Source organism: Myotis yumanensis, unplaced genomic scaffold, assembly GCF_028538775.1.
Source record: "Myotis yumanensis isolate MYYU_CA2020_CCGP unplaced genomic scaffold, mMyoYum1.0.hap1 SCAF_7, whole genome shotgun sequence".
NCBI classification, from domain to species: Eukaryota; Metazoa; Chordata; class Mammalia; order Chiroptera; family Vespertilionidae; genus Myotis; species Myotis yumanensis.
Window position 1 is genome coordinate 83,021,585 of NW_027223758.1, and position 17,748 is coordinate 83,039,332.

A 17,748-nucleotide genomic window follows, 5' to 3' on the forward strand; every position below is an offset into this window, starting at 1 on the left:
AGCCTCCTCCCACAGTGGATAAGGCACAGGGGGGACTGAGGGTATAGCCAGCATCCTAGACTTTGCGTAAACATCACCTCACCTCCTTCTCCTGACACCCCCATTTACCTTCTCTGAACAATGAGGAGACTAAGCCCCAAAAGCCAAAGCTGCCTGGTGGAAATGGAGGGCCTGGGCTGGAATCCAGACTCCCTGCCCCGCTGTCCCCCGCTCTTTCTGTTTCCTTCCCAAAGATGCTGGTTTGCTGGCCTCTGCTGTCCTGTTCTCCACCCCAAACTAGGACCTTGTCTGCCTCCTCAAGCCCAGTCATGCCCTTACTCTGACGGAGTCCTGGGAAGCTCAGGCTTAGGGATACAGGTCCCAGGACACTCACGTCCTGAAAGGACGTGAACATCTACCGCTTTTCATCACTCCTGCAATCGCCCATTTGCGAGAATTAAAAAAATCACCATAATCATAGTTGCTTTTATTGCTTACACTGTTCTAGGCTCTCCACTAACTTTCCCTTTGAATATAATATTTGTCCTGAATGGACTCGTACTACGTGGCACCAGACATCGCGTAACCCAAATCAGGCCGCGAGCTGTGGGCCCTGCCGTGTAAGTCCCGCCCCACCAGAGGCAGCTGACAGGCCATTACTCTGTGTCCTGCACACTCTGGGTGGCGATAAGAAAACGCCACCAATTTGATGCTTTATCTGGTTGCAGGTTGAGGAAAGATATTATTTCAATCAAGATAATGATTCTATTTCTTGGGCGGAAATGAGATTTTTTTTTCATTGCCTGTGGGAGTGCCCCCAACATCTGTCTTGGGCTGGAACAGGTCGAGCCAAAGTTAGAGGATTTTCTTGCAACCTGAGAGAGAGCATCAACATGAAGGAGAACTGGAAGCAAGGGGCTCACTTAGAAGAGAAAAACATACATGCCCGGCCTATGTGTTCCCACAGTAAGTTCTATGTGAACATTTATAGGCATTAGACAAAACCTGGGAAACCAAAATTCAGAAGATAAGCACACAGGCTGAGCCCCGTCTGGGTTTCAAGGGAGGCAAATGCCCATAAAGGCAATAACAACAAGGAGCTGCACAGACCAGACTCTCAGAGCCTCCTAAGCCTGCCTGTCACGTGGGGTAGATTTCCTGCGTGACTCAGCTGACAGATGACCCAGCCGCTCTCTCGCTCTCTGGACTCTCGACACCTCCTAGGACACCTCCTACAACAGGGTGCTCGCCAACAAAGGAGCCTGTCCATCATGGCCCCGCCCCTGTGATGAGAAAGCACCTCCCAATTACAGTCCAGTCTCTTCATTAAAGGGAACCATAGTGAAGATTCACGCGGTCTGACGTAGATCTAAACAATCTTGGGGAATAGTACACATTTCGGTAAGTCATCGAACAATATGCAGATGGCATGGTGTGATCAATGCAGCAGGACTGCAGTAATCTGGATGAAGAGTGAATTCAGGGAAGTTTAAAATTATTTTAGATGTTTGGAAATTTCAAGGGCTGTACCACAGCATCTCAAGCTCTTCGTATGTGATGTGTCGTAATGAGGAAATAATAATTGGCAATTCTGATATCAATTGTTTGCATAGGGATGCTAAGGAGTTTGGAAATGCTCGTAAGTTTTTATGGATTTTGAACATTCCACTGAGAGCTGACTCAGGGAATTGCTCTCTCTCCACAGAAAAGGCCCATTCCAGCTCCATCCCTCTGGAATAGCATGGCTGCTGCTGACTCATGGGGACCTAATCTGCACCAGAATCACCAAACCGTTGAACTCTTAACCACACCTTTGTTGGGGTGCATAAACCATCATTGGAAAGTAACACAGAATCCCAGAAACAATGTGAAGAAGACTGCACAGTATACTTTCTGTACTTTTGAATTCAGAGCCATGGTATTGTATTAAGAATAAAATTAGTTAAAAGGCACACAGTGTTTCAGTGAAAACAGACTCTGACACCATTGATTCCTATTTGAATACCCCCACTCTTTAAAATGCAGACTTATTAGAAGGATAATTACCGCCGGGTCAGGTGAAAGCTCACTTGGCTGTCTTCACAGGAGGGGCGCTCGCAGACATGGTGGCAAATGCAGCAGATGCCCCACTCAGACCCCCTCTACCTGTTGGGCACCCACTCCCCAGCGACTTTCATCTGTGATGGACTCGGCCCCCTTCTCATGGTCAAGATGATGCCTGGAGGTTGCGTCAGCAGCACCATCCCGGGTCCCGATGGGTAATGAGGGGATAGGTGAGGCCTCCCCTTGCCTCCGGTACAGACATCTGCAGTCCAAGTCACATGGATCAGGCCAAGGAGAGACCTGCGCTGTCCCATCCTTGTTCAGCCACTCCTTCCCCATCCTGCTTTCCTCTCTCTGACAAGTGTTCCCTAGACCTCTCCCTAGATGCATCCAGTGCACCTGAATCCTTGTCTCAGGCTCTATTTCCAGGGAATCCACCCTAACTCAGTCTCCAATGGCTCCAAGTGGAGCCCCCCTGTGTCTTCCCAGAGGATTGCCGCTGGTGACAGGAGCACACATAATACTCCTTCTTCAAGGGCAGAACCATAATCACTTTCCTGCCCAGCCAAAGACCACCAGGCTGACACCATGTATCTATGAAAGCCAGCAGAGCAGAACAGGAAGCATCCAGAACAGAGAGTTCCCCAACCAGACCCCTGCGGGACGACAGGAGTCCTCTTCATCTCCAGAATGAGGAGCAGGAGGCGGGGCAGACCCAGAAGGCCTGTCCGGTAATCAGATATCTAGTTACCTGCCGCAGAAAGTCGGTGTGAGCGTCAGCTCCACCACTTATTAGCTGAGCAAACTTGAGCAAAACGTTTAACTACTTGGAGCCACAGTTTCGTCACCTGCACAATGGCAATACCTGATGGAGCATGTGAGGCGGTGTCAAGCGTGATGCAATTGGTGACTCAACGTAAATACTGGTGGTTGTTCTTGACATTTAGAACCGGCTAGCTTCCTCTGGTTGCTTGGGACAAGTAATTAATTAACCTCTGTGAAACGAATAAAGCCCAGCTTCCCCTCATTCTGGGCATAGCACCACAGAGCTCCCTGTGGGAGAAGCTGTTCCGGGCACAAGCAAGTGGACGCAGGGAGACCTGTCCCGGTGACTGTCCATCTCGAGCTCAGGGTGTGTCTCCATCATTGATGTCATGGTGTCTGGAGGCCCTAGGCTGCAGCTGTCGGCGTGGGGGGGGGGGGGGGGGCCTGTGTGTGTGTGTGTGAGAGAGAGAGAGAGAGAGAGAGAGAAATATAGGGAGGATCCCCAATGTGAATTTCCTATAATCTATCTAGTGTATATAGTGACATCAAATACAGCCTTGAATTTGGGGAAGGTGAAAACCCCATTCATGGGATGAGTCACAAACTGGCAGAAACTTAATTTTATTTGCAGAAATGAGGGGCACTTGATTCCACCCTGACTCTTTGCACATGGACCATTTATGAAGCCATTCCAAGCCCTTTACTACCTGGCCCTGCCCAACCTCACCAGCTCCTCATCAGACCCAAGTCTGTGACAGCCTCCTCGAAGGCCACTGGTGCTCCCACCCTGGTGCCTCCGCCCTGCTCCTCCCTCCTCCACCAGCCCCAGGAAGTCTTCCCAACTGCTCTTTGTCACCAGCATTTCTGCCTGTGCCAGGGGAGCCAGAGCGGAATGGTCTGCCCATTCGCTGGTCTCATGTACAGATGTCCTCTCTCCCTACACTGGACTGACAGCAGCTCCATCCCAGAGCCCCGGCTGCTGCCTCTATTGTATTTCAGAGGCTCCAGCCAGTTCCAGATATTCTCAGCTTAAGGAAAGGTTTGGGTCCTAGGACTGCTCTTAGTTTAACACACTGTTTGTTAAAGGGCCTATATGAGAATTTACTATTCTGAATAGGGTCAGCCTAGCACCAAACTTAGAATTGTGCAAACTGTTTGTGGCTTCAATGTGAAAAAAATGCACGTCTTCCTCATCCCCGGAGGAGTCCTGCTCTCCCTGTGCCAGCGACCACAAGGGAGAACGCTCTTTCAGGAGCCAGTGGGAGCGCTCTCCACTTAGAGGGCAGAGCTGGGTTCAAACCATGAGCCTTCCACTCAAAGCCTACAGTCCTGGTCCAGCCCCACCCAGCCAGAGGCACCTTCCAGAAGAAGAGCCGAAAGCCAATTCCATCAGGTCACGCTCCCTTCCCCAAACAGGGAAACCCGCCCACTCCTCAGGAACACTGTCAAACCACAGACCTAAAAAAGCAAAATTCATACTCACAAGCAACGACGCCTTTGTCTTAAATTTCAGGCCAGTAGTTTCTCTGCAAACCTGCTCATTTCCTGCAAAGAGAAGAAACGGATGGAGAAGCATATTAGCATCTGCTCTGAGCATCCTTCGGCAGTTTCCTGGCTGACCTCCGGCTTCTGCGCCTTCCCTGCATTCTCACTCCCAGCAGCACGCTCCCCTCCCAGGAACACCGTGTGCTAGTTGGGTGGGTGCCCCTGGCTCCCCACAGGATCCCACCCCTCCCAGGCCGTGGGCTCCGTCCATGCCGCCTCTCTCCCCCTCCCCGGCGCCATGCCAGTCTCAGATTGACCACTGCCTCCAATTCCCTGAAGGCACTGGGCTTCTTCCCACTCTGGAGTGAGGCCTCCTCTGCTGTAGCATGGGGTTGCCTAGCAACCCTGCTGCCAGCTCGGAAGGCCCTCCTAAATTGGACCTCACAGCACAGGGCATCTCCTTGTACAGCTGCCTGAATCTTAACAATCTGGTTCTGAATAATAACACAATGGTAATTGCATGCATGGGCCCCAAACTACATTTAAATAATGTTCAAGAGCTGACACAAACCAACAAAGGCCAGAGAACACATTGCGAGGGTCGGCTCTAAGGCCAGGCAGGACGCGCCGTGTGGGAGGAGCTGACACCACAGACTTGAGTTAATGACAATGCCAACCTCAACGGTGAATCCTCCTGCCTTCTGCCTGAGTGTGTCACCACTTTAATGTGTTTTAAGTGACTTGGGGGTCTGCAAAGGCAATTAATGCCCAGAAGTAGTGATGCTTCATGAAAGGATGTCCTTCAGTCCTTCTTTTGGGGGGAGTGGGCCAGGGGGATGGAGGGATACAGGACAAGGAGGGAGAACAGTGCATGAGTGATTCCCTTGGCTTTTATAACTACAGCCTAATACGTTTCAGAGGTGGGAGAAAGGACTTACCAAGAGAGAGAACCAAACACTTGCTACCTTAGCGAGGGACAAATTCCACATGACTGATGTGTTTCAGGACAAGACGTGAAGGCGAGGAGGCCTTGACACTGGCCAAGGCACAGACCGAGCAGCTTAGGGGGTGTGGGAAGGCCACATGGGAGAGTCCAGCCTTCATGCCGAGTCCCTGGCGGAGGGTAATGACTCCGCTGAAGGCAGACGAGCCTGCGCACGTGGGCAGCGGCCAGCTGGCAGCCTGCTTCTCGTGGAGCGATAGCAGCGAGGGCCAGCGATCGGCCCTGACAATTTGAAAGCCTAAAGCACATTTTTGGGAAGAGCTCAAAATGCTCCTGCGAAGGACTTAAGCAGATATTTGCACACCCACGTTCATAGCAGCATCACTCACAGTCAGCAGGAGATGGATATAACCCAAGTGCCCATCGACGGATGGATGGGTAAACAAAATGTGCCATATACCTACAATGGAATGCTATTCAGCCTTAAAAAGGAAGGAAATTCTGACAAATGCTACAGCATTGATGAATCTGGAGGGCATTATGGGAAGTGAAATAACCCAGACACAAAAAGACAAATACTACATGATTTCATTTATATGATCCCTAAGCAGTCAAATTCATAGAGACAGAAAGTAGAATAGAGGCTACCAGGGGTGGGGAATAGGGAGTTAGGGCTTGATGGGTACAGAGCGTCAGTCTAGGAAGATGAAAAAGTTCTAGAGATGGATCGTGGCGAGGATTGTGCAACAATGTGAATGTACTTAATGCCACTAAACTGCACACTCAATCAGTGATCAGCTGCCTCCTGCACGCCCCACACTGAGGACTGAACCTGAAACCTGGGCAGGTGCCCTAACTGGGAATCAAACTTCGACCTCCCAGTTCATAGGTCGATGCTCAACCACTGAGCCACACTGGCCAGGCAATCCTACTCTTTCTAGTGGACCTCCATCAAGCTCCCTCTTCTACCAAGCCTTCTAGATGCCTCCCTCTTCTGCTTTCTCTGAATGTCATAGACCTCAACAAAACACTTGCTTAGGTCCTCATGTCTGGAAGTGACCCCTCTCCCAAGAAATCCCTAGCAGGACCCTGGTCAGGGATTGCCACTACATTTTCGTCTACCACAATCCCTCTCTCAAGGCTGAGCACTCAGTGGGCTGCTCAAGGCTGCTGGGGGCAGCCCTTTCTCAGGGAATCTGACCACAGCTCTCCTGCTGCGGGGGTGGAGGGGAACACAGCAGTGCTGGCTGCAGAGCCCTGCAGCTAAGCACTACAGACGGGCATGCATTCCCACCAGTCCTTGAGAGGTGTAACGCAATGTGTGCAATAAACAATCGAGCATTTACAGATTTTATTAATTTGGAAAGGTTATTAGAGCTAACAGCTTCTCCGAGTGAGAGTAAATGAATAGCATAGATTATTTTTTTCAGGGTCCTGATTCTTTTCTTGGCATGTTCTTTAAGCCTTAAAAAATAGTGTAACACCCTAACCAGTTTGGCTCAGTGGATAGAGCGTCAGCCTGCAGACCCAAGGGTCCCAGGTTCAATACCGGTCAAGGGTATGTACCTTGGTTGTGGGCACATCCCCAGTGGGGAGTGTGCAGGAGGCTGCTGATCTATGTTTCTCTCTCATCGATGTTTCTAACTCTCTAGCCCTCTCCCTTCCTCTCTGTAAAAAATCAATAAAATATATTAAAAAAATAGTGTAACAAGTAAAAAAAAGGGGGGGGGGGTGGGATCCAGGCTTTCGAGACAGGAAAAGCCGGATGGGAGCTCTGCATAAGCCTCTTCCCCTCTCTGAGCCTTAGTCTTCTCTGCAAACGGAGGGTGTGGACACCAAGGGCCCTTCCAACTTAAACAAAAAAATAAAATTATGAATCGAGGTGAGAATGTCAAGTTAGCAACCTTCCAAGCTAACAGCTACTCCCTATCCTCACCCATCCTCCCAGGTGTTGGGCCCACCCCACCCCCAGAGAGGTAAGGTGTGAGCTCCTAACCCCTTCAGCCACCAAAAGAGCCCTAGTGATTGCAGGTGCCTCCCCAGGCCCTGGCAGGGGCTCTCAGACCCGACCATCTATTTGGCTGCCTCGCTTTCATTAGATCATTAAGGAACAGTCTGGACTAATAACTTGTTTTCTCGAATCTCAAGAAAGGCTGGGAATGCGCCAAAGGGCATCATCTAGACTCTGTCTCCCCAGCCCCTGGCTCCGGGACCAGTCCATGCTGTCTGTCAAGGGCCAGACCTCTGCGGGCAGATAGCTGCTCATGCCCCCCACTCCCTCCCCAGGAGAGAAGGAAGCAGCCTCCAGGGACTACAGGGCTCTGGCCGCAGCCCGTGTCATGGGGAGAGATAGCCCTCGCCCAGACTGTGCAGGCCAATACTCCTTCTCTCTATCCTCGCCCTCCTTCTCTCTGCCCTGAGGGTACACAGGCACTGGGACGCTGTCTGCAAATGTGTGCCCAGCAACACCATGCCCCCACCTCTGGAATCAAAGATGCATGACTCACAACACTAATGTTAACATCAGCAGTAATATTAGTTAATGTTCACTAGTATTAGTGTGATGCTCTATGACTTTAAAAAAGTCTCCTGGATGTCGAGTTACATCTGATGAACGTATAGTAAGTTGAAAATATCGTAAGTTGAAAATGCATTTAATGCTACAATGCAGAGTATTGGTTCTTTACCCTTGTGATCATGGGCTGACTGGGAGCTGTGCCAGTGCCCAGCACTATGAGGAGTATCGCTTGCAAATTGCTAGCCCGGGAAAGGATCAACACTCAAACTCTGAAGTACGGTTTCTGGTGAATGCATCACTTTCACACCATCGGTCAAGTCGAAAAACCCTCGTCAAACCATCGTGAGTCAGGTACCGTCTGTATTTCCCCACATACTTGCCAGGCACCTGCTGCAGCCCAGGGTATTTGCTACCTATTGGGGACGCAGGCATGAGGAGGTGTGGTTTCTGCCTGCGGACTCCCTCCAGGGAGATAAGGCACAGAGAAGCTGAGTGACTGTCTCAGAGTCATCCAGGGAGCGTGCTAGCCCTGCTCGGGCCAAGCCCTTGGACTCAGAGGCCTTTCCCAACTACTCCTGCATGGCCTGCAAATCTAAAATAATAAAAGCGTAATATGCTAATTAGACTGGACAGCTGAATGACCTTCCAGACGTCCTTCATGACGACCTTTGGAATGAAGTCAGGCCTGCCATGGCCGGGGCATGTTGACACGGCTGCAAAGGCCAAAGAAAGCTGCTGAGGCAAGCCGCCGCAGTTGCCAGGGCTGAGCCCCTTGCATGAATTCCGTGCATCGGGCCTCTAGTTCAGTATGAAGCTTAGCCTGTACAGTGTCACCCAGAAGGAACCAGCCAGAGGATGGCATGGTTGGGGACAAGTGGGGGGAGTTCATGTCCAGAAGGAAACAATGCCTGGGAGTGCCAGGCCAGGTTTGGCCCTGGACACCCCAAAGGGGCAGGCCCTGGGGTGGGGACAGGCCACAGCCCACTGCAGACATGGCCTTGGCCCCTCTCAGTAAAGGCCCTCTTCTCATCAGCAGTCTCTGTAGGCCCTGAGAGCTGATGCAAATTCATAAAACCTTTTTGTTGTTAATCTGCCTGACCCTTCTCTCGCAGGAACCACCACAGCAAGAGAGCCTGGCAGGTGTGATCAGTGGTTGGGCATCGACCTATGAACCAGGAGGTCATGGTTCGATTCCCAGTCAGGGCACATGCCCGGGTTGCGGGCTCAATCCCCAGTGGGTGAATGGATAAGTAAGCTGTGGTACATCCAGACAATGGAATCTTATTCAGCACTAAAAGGAAATGAGCTGTCAATCATGAAAAGATATGGAGGGGACTTAAATGCATATTACAAGTGAAAGCAGCCAATCTGAAAAGGCTACAGACCGTATTGTTATAACTATGACATTCAGGAGAAGACAAAACTAGTGGTTCCCAGGAGGAAGAGAGGACGGATGAATAGGTGTGCACAGAGGAATGGGAAGGCCATAAAAGTACTCTTTATGATGCTGTGATGGTGGATACATGTCATTATACATTTGTCAAAACCCATAGACTGTACAACGCCAAGAGCAAACACTACTGTAAACGAGTGAGATGGCGTTACCAATATTAGTTCTTCCACTGTAACAAACGTACCACACTAATGCAAGGTATCAATAAGCAGGGGAAAATGGGGGAGGGTGGGAGAAGAGAGGAATGGGGTATGTAAGATTTCTTTGTACTTAATGCTCATTTTTTCCCTATAAATCTAAAACTGCTCTGCAAAATAAAGTCTGTTAATTAAAAAAAAAATCAATCACCCCAAATGGGGCCCCCACTGGGCGTTGGGCCCCATGCTGGGGGCCTGGAGGAGAGGCTGGAGACCAGCCTGAGCCTCCCAACTGGATGTACAACCCTGTCAGGCCAACATGCTAGAGACAGTGTGGGAAAGCACAGGGGGAGGCCAGCAGGGCCCTCCGCTGGTGACACAGAAAGGGCCTGCACCCCAGCAACCAGGAGAGCCCTGGCTACTGGGCAATGACTCAGCCTTCACTTGTCCTCCCTGAACACAGGCCTGGGCCAGGCTCACCCTCCCTGCCTCCTAGAGAGGGTGTCAAAAAGAGGCTCAGCCCGCTGCCTGCAAGCCAGACTACCGTACACCAGCCTCTTCCTGTCCCCCACCCCCCGCCCCGCAATCCAGATAGAGCAGGTAGGTGCCCACAACCATTTACTGAATCAGACAGTGACTATGCCTGCCTGCTGCTCTCCTCAGTAAGGGAAAGAACCGACTGTAAGCCTCCCTGAACCCTCAGCAGAGGATTTGCTGAACAGAACGAACAGCAGAATTCAGGTGGGAGTGACACGGTGGGAGAGACCTGTATTTGGTCACCGGGCCACGGTCCACAGCCCTGAGAGTGTGTCTCTGAGGGGGCAGGTCTGGCACACACTGGCCTGCTCAGCCCTGAGCCCCACCCAATGGGATGGATGTATCCCTGCTCCAGCTGGGAAGGGTTGCGAGGCCAGCGTGCCCTGAAATGGGGGGACAAGTGTGTGGAGTCATTGCCAAGCAGCCCATGGGGACAGCAGGGAGGCCAAAGCAGAATGAAGGCCGTGGGCCCGGAGCCCCACGTGGAGGTGCCTGGGGGAAACCCAGGATGTGTTAATAGAGGTGACCTAGGGTCCAGCCCATCCCACCAAGCCCAGCAGGGTACTGGCCAGAGAGACAGACAGAAGACAGAAAGACAGAGAGAAGGGAAGTGTGTGTTTTGTGTGTCACTGGGGAACGTCTTTTAGGCAATGGAATCCTCCCTCCTTCAGTCATTGTTTTGGGGGTGACGGCCCTTAGAGGTCCCAATTTCTGTAACCTTGGCCAGCAATCTTAAAATAGCTCTGAGAAGGAGGGAGGCCGAGCCAGGAGCCAAAGCCAACAGCTGGGGCCTGGGCCTGAGAGGGGGATGGGGGCGGGGGGAGAAAAGCCTGTCCAAGGAACAAAAGCCTAATCTCCCCATCAGGCCCAGGCCCGCTGCTCAGTCACGCACTTATATTTTCTGGCCTCGGTGGATGTTCCAGGGGCTGGGCAAACTGGAGGGAGAGTTGTCAGCGGGAGTGGCCTGGAGCAGCTGAGAGAGAGCATGGCTGCTCAGACCCCTGCCCCAGTGGCCCCTGCTCTGACTTCTGCGGGGGACCTGGAGGAGTTGGTGGGGGTGAGGGGGAGGTGTAGGAAAGGACAGGCTGCCCACTGAGGGTCCTCCCACTGCATCTGGCTGGTGAAGCTGGGATGGATGGTTAACTCTGAGTCAGAATATGGGTGGGCGCAGGGGAATGACAAAGACTATTCACTAACATAATATTGACTTAGTTCCCTCTGGGAAAAAGGAACAGAGAGAAGCATGAGGACGTCTCCTGTCCGCTGGCTCGTGGGGAAGGTGTCTCAGCAGCAGCAGGACCCTCCCCTGCAGGCTGAGGGCAGGTGGGTGTCTCTTGGGTTTAAGGAGATGGTTCTCTGTCCCCATTCCCTTGGCTGATGGCGTTGAGGCGGCCCGTGCTGTGGAACTATCTCAGTGGTACCCCCACCCGGCCGCCCTGGTTCTTCGCTGAGCGGGGCTAGGATGCCAAGGCTGCCTGTGGGCAAGTGCTAGGAGAGTAAACCAGAGGGCAGTGGGTCCTTGTAGGGACCAACGCCAGGCAGGTGATGGCCTCTGGGACTCCACGCAGCAAACAGGAAGGCAGGCTGGGTCTGTCTTCCCTGACCTCAGGAGCCTGGCTCTGTGGGTTTTGCCCCTTACCTATTTCCTGGTGCCCTGAGTCCTATTACTCACACTCGTTCCTCTACCTAAACCTGCTTTCCAGAATGTTCTATCTCCACCTGGTGTCCAATGTGACAGGAGTACATAATGCCAGGTCTTCTTTCAGAGAAAAGGCATTTTCACACACACACACACACACACACACACACACACACACACACCTCACACCCGCCCCTCCTCTCAGGTAAAAGGAAAAGGTGATCTCCTGGGAAAGAGATTAACTTGCTTGTGATTTTTGAACTTCACTGTTTACTCTGCATCACAACAATGACTAATCCGACAGTGACATCCAATGACAAGTAATGCACAGGCAGTGTGGGCGGTGTAATGGATGGAGGGAAAGAGGACACAGGGGACGACAGCCCTTACAGCCGAAGGGGAGCCCCTGGGAGAAGGCTGCCCCCACAGTTGTCCCCTCCAGCTCCAGCCCCTTACCTTCCTGGCACTGGACCACTCCCTCCCAACATGGAGCCCTGGCAAGGAAGCCATACGTTTTGTTATCTCAACCGGGACACTTCTGAGAGTGAACGGGGACACTCTTAATAGTTATCTGGGACAGCAGGCACAAAGTGGCTATTCCAGGCCAAGCAGGTGTGTCACCCCAGCAGTGTCCCTCAACCTTTGGGGCTTGGGAAAACCCAGTTTAAGCTCTTTTCTGGGAATTGCATGGCATGACTTGGAAAAGAGGTGCCTGCCCCAGCCACCCAGCTTCCCCTCGGGAGGTGGCATCAGGACTGTCCCGAGAGACGCCATCACGCCTATCTAAGCCCCGTGGAAGCACCACTTGCATCCGTGTGACATACAAGAACTCTCTTGTCGGGCCTGCCCGCCTCCAAGATTCCCCACCTCAGATACCACCTCCTGCAAGAAGTCTGCTCAGATACCCCACATCTCTCAGCATACTGTATCTCATGTGTCTTATTTCCTCTTACTGGTGGCCACCTTGCCAACCAGTTTATCATCTCTGGAGGGCAGGGAGCGTCCTGTGTCATTCTTCTCTGGACCCTGGTGTCCCTCCTCTGCCCCCACGCCCCACCCCAGTGCCTAGCTTATAGGAAGCCTCTGATTTCAAGTTGCTGGACAGAACCGAGTTGAATGGACTCCTGCGATTTCTCCTTTAGGGACCCAGGGCTCTAGAAGGTGTCCTTAGCCTTCTGGGAGTTCATTGGTTTTCCCACATCGGCTTACAAATCACCTACAGGGCAAATACTCCTGAATTTCTATGTCCATTGCAGGGAAAATGGCGGGATTTATGCAATCATGCGGCGTGGTGATTATTGGGTAGGGGTGTCTGAGATAAATCCAGGAAGGGCTCAACAAGAACTCTATTTTCTTTCTTTTCTTTTTTAAAAATATATTTTATTGATTTTTAACAGAGAGGAAGGGAGAGAGATAGAGAGTTAGAAACATCGATGAGAGAGAAACATCGACCAGCTGCCTCCTGCACATCTCCCACTGGGGATGTGCGCGCAACCAAGGTACATGCCCTTGACCGGAATCGAACCTGGGACCTTTCAGTCCGCAGGCCGACGCTCTATCCACTGAGCCAAACCGGTTTCGGCAAGAACTCTATTTTCATAGCTGGAGGAAGCATGACTTGGCCAGTGTACCTGGGTGAGGACCTCCACTCACTACCTAAAATCTCCCTATATCTTGGAAAGATAACAAGGTCATCAAGATGAAGCATAGGAAGGTGGTGCATGCAGTAAGCTCAGGATGTAACCAGGGAGGGTTCCTGGAGGCAAGAGACAGCAAGCAGAGTCGTGAAGGATAGGGAGGGTGTAGGGAGTAGGGGCAAAGGGACGTTTAAAAAGGGGAGACTCTGAGCAAAGACACAGAGGCAGGAGTGGGTCCAGCATAATCAGGGCAGTGAGCTACCAGGTCTGGCTGGAACAGAGGGTGTGTGCAAAGAAGAGCAGAACATGCCACTATGAGGGCAGATAAAGAACTCCATAAGTCCGAGGCAGCTGTGGAATCATGCTGCCCCCACTGCAATGGCCTGTCGGGAGAACCGAGAGAGCAGGGGCTGGATAGCAGCTTCTTGCTCAGGCTCCCAGGGAAACATCTGCGAGGGAGCAGAGGGACTGGCCAGGCTGGAGGCATCCCCGAGTTTCTTCCTGCTTCCCCTTCGCTGCTCCCAATTCTGCCACCTCCGGGGAACCCAGCCAACTGAGCACCCGTGGTCCAAAGATGTACTCTCCCCCTGCACACCAGCCTCTGAGCCAGATGGGTGGGAGTTTCCAGGAGCAAAGCCCTTGCAAACACGCTGTGGTAGATGTCCTCTTAGCTGAGACGAGTGGCCAGCTAAGCGAAACATTTTGATGTCTAAAATGCTCTCGTACATTCATTCGCCAAACCTTGGATGCAAAGCTAAGGTCTTTTCTTCAACTTTGTGTCCCCTGGATGGGGCTGTTCCTGTGGTCTTTATTGTATCACACCCCTACGACATTACCTACCATTTCCAATTACAGGGTTTTTAAAGGGGGGAATAATAAATTAGATATACGCGTAAAATAATCGAGTGCAAAGCCTCCTTTGCTTTTTTGGACATTTCCCCTCACCTTTCATAGTTGTTTCACCCACGTAGACCCTAACAGCATTCTTAAACAATGCCAAGTCTTTTCTGGGCTTTTCCTAAGCTTCAACTTAGTTTTTATTGAAACAACTCTCCTGCCCTCTTTTTTTTTTTTTTTTTTGCAATGGTATTTAATTGGTTTGTATAATACTTAATTAAATTGCATAATTACAACAGCAACTTCCACTGGCATAAACAGGTTTGGGAACTAAGCCAGCTGCCTCTAGGAAAGCATTCAGCTCAGCTGGTGGGAGCAGACGGGGTGGCTGTTTTGGACAGCTACCTTCCTGCCCCAAGTGTTCCCCCAGCTGCGGGCATCCATCAGAGGGACTGAGGGAGCCGGTGAGTTTGGCGGGATAGTGAACTGCAGTGTAGAGAGTGCTCTAGTGCTTCCCTTTTGTCGGGAGCCAGGGTGAGGTTAATTCTCCAGGGACTAAGGACCTGAAGCCGCCCTGTCCCCCATGCTGGTCCTCACCTGGTTCTGCTTCCTCCCACCTCCACCCGATGCTGAGTGGGCCCTGGCCCTCCAGATGCTTTTCGCCTCTTCCCCTCCTACTCCCAAGGCTCCCACCCATTGCAGCTGTCTAGGAAGGATTTGGCAAACCAACACCACAGCTTTAGTGACAGGCAGTAGCCAAATGTACCACCCTCCCAGAGATGATGGGAACTTCTCCCAGAAAGGAGTTTCTAATGATGTCATGTCAGGCATCTGTAGTAAGTTGGCTGGGGAGAGATTTGGAGTCAAAGGAACATCTAGGAATCGTCCCTCAATCACACCATCTTCCCGAGGCAGAAATTTTTGACCATGTCCAATTCCAGAGTCCCATGGTCAAACCAACACGAATTTACTTCTCACCTCCCCTTAGGAGATGGGGCTATGGACTCACCTCTGCTTTCTTCTTTGTTTCCCAAGCCCCTTATATGGTAGCATGGGATGTCTACCCTCTTTTGACCTCCCTTATCAAAGTCGTTTTTCTCTATATGCAGTCTTCCCTATGTCATGGGTCACACAGAACATGTTAACATTTAACTCAAATGCCATCAAACCAACCAACCAACCAATCAATCGTAAGCATTAGCAGCACCGACAGCTCACAGGGAGACGAAGGAAAGCCCTCCCCCAGCGGAACACATTTGTGGTAGACATCGGCTGTGTTGAACCACCTGTCATTCTTTCCCTTTTCCTCTTGGGAAGAGCACCCTAATTGCCTCCCTGGTCATGGCCTGCCCCAACAGCCAATGTGTTTCAGGGGTGGGTCATGATTGGCTTAAGCTGGTCAGCTCAGCTCAGCTCAGCTCAGCTTCCTGGCCATGGTGACTGGAACAAATTCCACCTCATCAGATGCAAGGAGATATTTGCTGGGACCTCTGGGGGAGAAGCTCCGTCAGTGGAGTGGTTGAGGGCACACACTAAGCCTGGAGCTGTGCAACCGTGTTGTTACTATTACCGAGTTCAGAGGGCAGCACTGAGCCGCAGAACAATGAGCCGGAGACTCATCAAGCTACTGAACATCATCGGGCTTCTGAACTCTTCATTTACCTCAGCCAATAAATTCCCTTTAGTGGTTTTTAATTGATTAACTTCAAGGGAATTAAACTAATACATAGACATGGCCTGAAAAATCAAAAGGAATAAAAGCCCAACCATGAAAAATATCAGTCCTCGCTCCAGCCCTTCCCACACTGAGTTCCACTCATTTCAGTTACTCCTTGAGTTCTTTACCTCCATGTTTCTAAATAACACGGTGTATTAGTTAGCTAGGGCTGCCATAACAAAACACCATAAGCTAGGTGGCTTAACCAACACGAATTTACTTCTCACAGTCCTAGAGGCTGGGGAGTCCAAGGCCAAGGTGCCATTTGGTCTCTGGTGAGAGCCTGCTTCCCGGCTTGCAGACAACCACCTTCTCACGTTTGCTCCCATGGTGAAGAGACAGTGAGCTCGCTGGTGTCTCTTCTCATAAGGATGACAATCCTACCGGATCAGGGCTACACCCTTAGACCCCATTTAGCCTTAACTGCTTCCTTATACAGCCACATTGGAGGTCAGGAACTCAACCTATGAGTTTTGGGGGAAACACAATTCCGTTCATAGCACAAGCTACTATTTCTAGACTCCCACTTTTGGGTATTATCTGTTAGAGCCCTGTAATGGAAAATGAGTTTCTATCTCTTATGCCCCCAACTCCACCTCCTCTAAACCCACATTTCTGTTTCCTGTGTTCTCCCAATGCAGGGATCCCACCATTTTTGGTTAAATCAATTGTCCGTGTTCCCAGCATTGTGACTGTGCAGCTGTTGGTCATCGATGAGCCACATTATATTTCCTTTCTTGCATAACTTGTTTTCTCCAGTGTTAAAAATAGCTTCATATGCACCTAACACTTATTTACACACAAGTGCACTCCCACACATTTCAGTGCAGTAGGAATCTGTCAGTTCCGTTTTCAGGAGTCAACCCATCCAGAGTCCCCCATCCTCTGGTTCTAGTCTGGACCTGAGCCTGCAGCACTGCTGTCACCTGGGACTTCGTACATGAGATCCCTGTGTCCCAGTGAGGGGACCCAAGGTGCATTCATTCCATTGCTGCTGTAACAGATCACACATACGAAGTGGCTTAAAGCAACACGTTTATTATCTTCTGGTTCTGGATGTCAGGCGTCCAAAACAGGTCTCGCTGGGCTGAAATCAAGGTGTGGCAGGTGGCATTCATTCTGAAGACTCCAGGGGAGAAGAGGGTCTGTTTCCTCGCCTTGTCCAGCGTCTAGACGCGCCCACACTCTTTGGCTCCTGGCTCCTTCTCTCCATCTCAAAGCAAGTGACCTCAGCTCTCCTCCGCTAGATGAGTAACCACCCATCCACAGCCTTCCCGGCCTCTACAGACTTACTGACGTCTCTTTCCTGTGGTCAGCTCTCCCATGTTCTCCTTGTCCTTGCGGAGTTAGACTTTGTCATTTTCTCAATGCCATGAGTGAGGGGTGACTAGGAAGGGGGCAGAGATAAATGGACGTGGCCAACACACCATGTTTAATGAGAAAGCCTCTCTCTGATCTTTGGACTGTTCTAGGTGGGGTTTCAGTCCCAAGAGGCAGACGGTGTCCTGCATCACACACAGCTGCATTGTAGGCACCCTCCACAGCTCAGAGCACATGCGCCACACTGCCCTGGCCTGGGCAACCAGTTCCCGGCTCAGGCCACACTGTCCTGGCCTGGGCAGCCAGTTCCTAGCTCAGGCTACACTGCCCCTGCTGGAGAGTCAGTTCCCAGCTCCCTGCCCAATTCAGGGTCCACAGGCCCCTCTCCAGTGCTCACACTGGGTGGTGGGCAAATCATGGCTGGGTCCCTTGTGAGGCCATCAACGTTCATGAAAAGCAACAAACGTGGTTCCCATTTAGTTGGGGAGAGGCCAATGGCGAGTGGCTCACCAGAGCACCATGAAGGGCAAGGCCAGCGCCCTGGACACTGCCCTCTCAGGGCCCAACACAGAGGCAGAACATGCCAACAGCAGCTCGGGTCACTGCACCTGTGCGGGTGAACTCTACTCTCCCCACGAGATTGGCTGCAAACTGCCTGGCGCCTCAGATCTCATTGAAGCTGCTGAAGGCATTGTTACTTAAATACCTCAATTTTGGAAAGTGAATCGTCGCCCCTGT

The 17,748-nt window shown here is 51.4% G+C and overlaps 1 protein-coding gene across 1 annotated transcript in view; it reads right to left on the minus strand.

The window, feature by feature from the left end:
* The window catches only part of ZBTB7C (zinc finger and BTB domain containing 7C), a 281,771-nt gene that overhangs the window by 123,678 nt on the left and 140,345 nt on the right, over positions 1-17,748 (minus strand). The window contains exon 3 of the mRNA XM_070421121.1: positions 4,271-4,332. The gene's annotated coding sequence lies outside the window, so the exon portion shown is untranslated. The remainder of the gene's footprint in view (positions 1-4,270; positions 4,333-17,748) is intronic.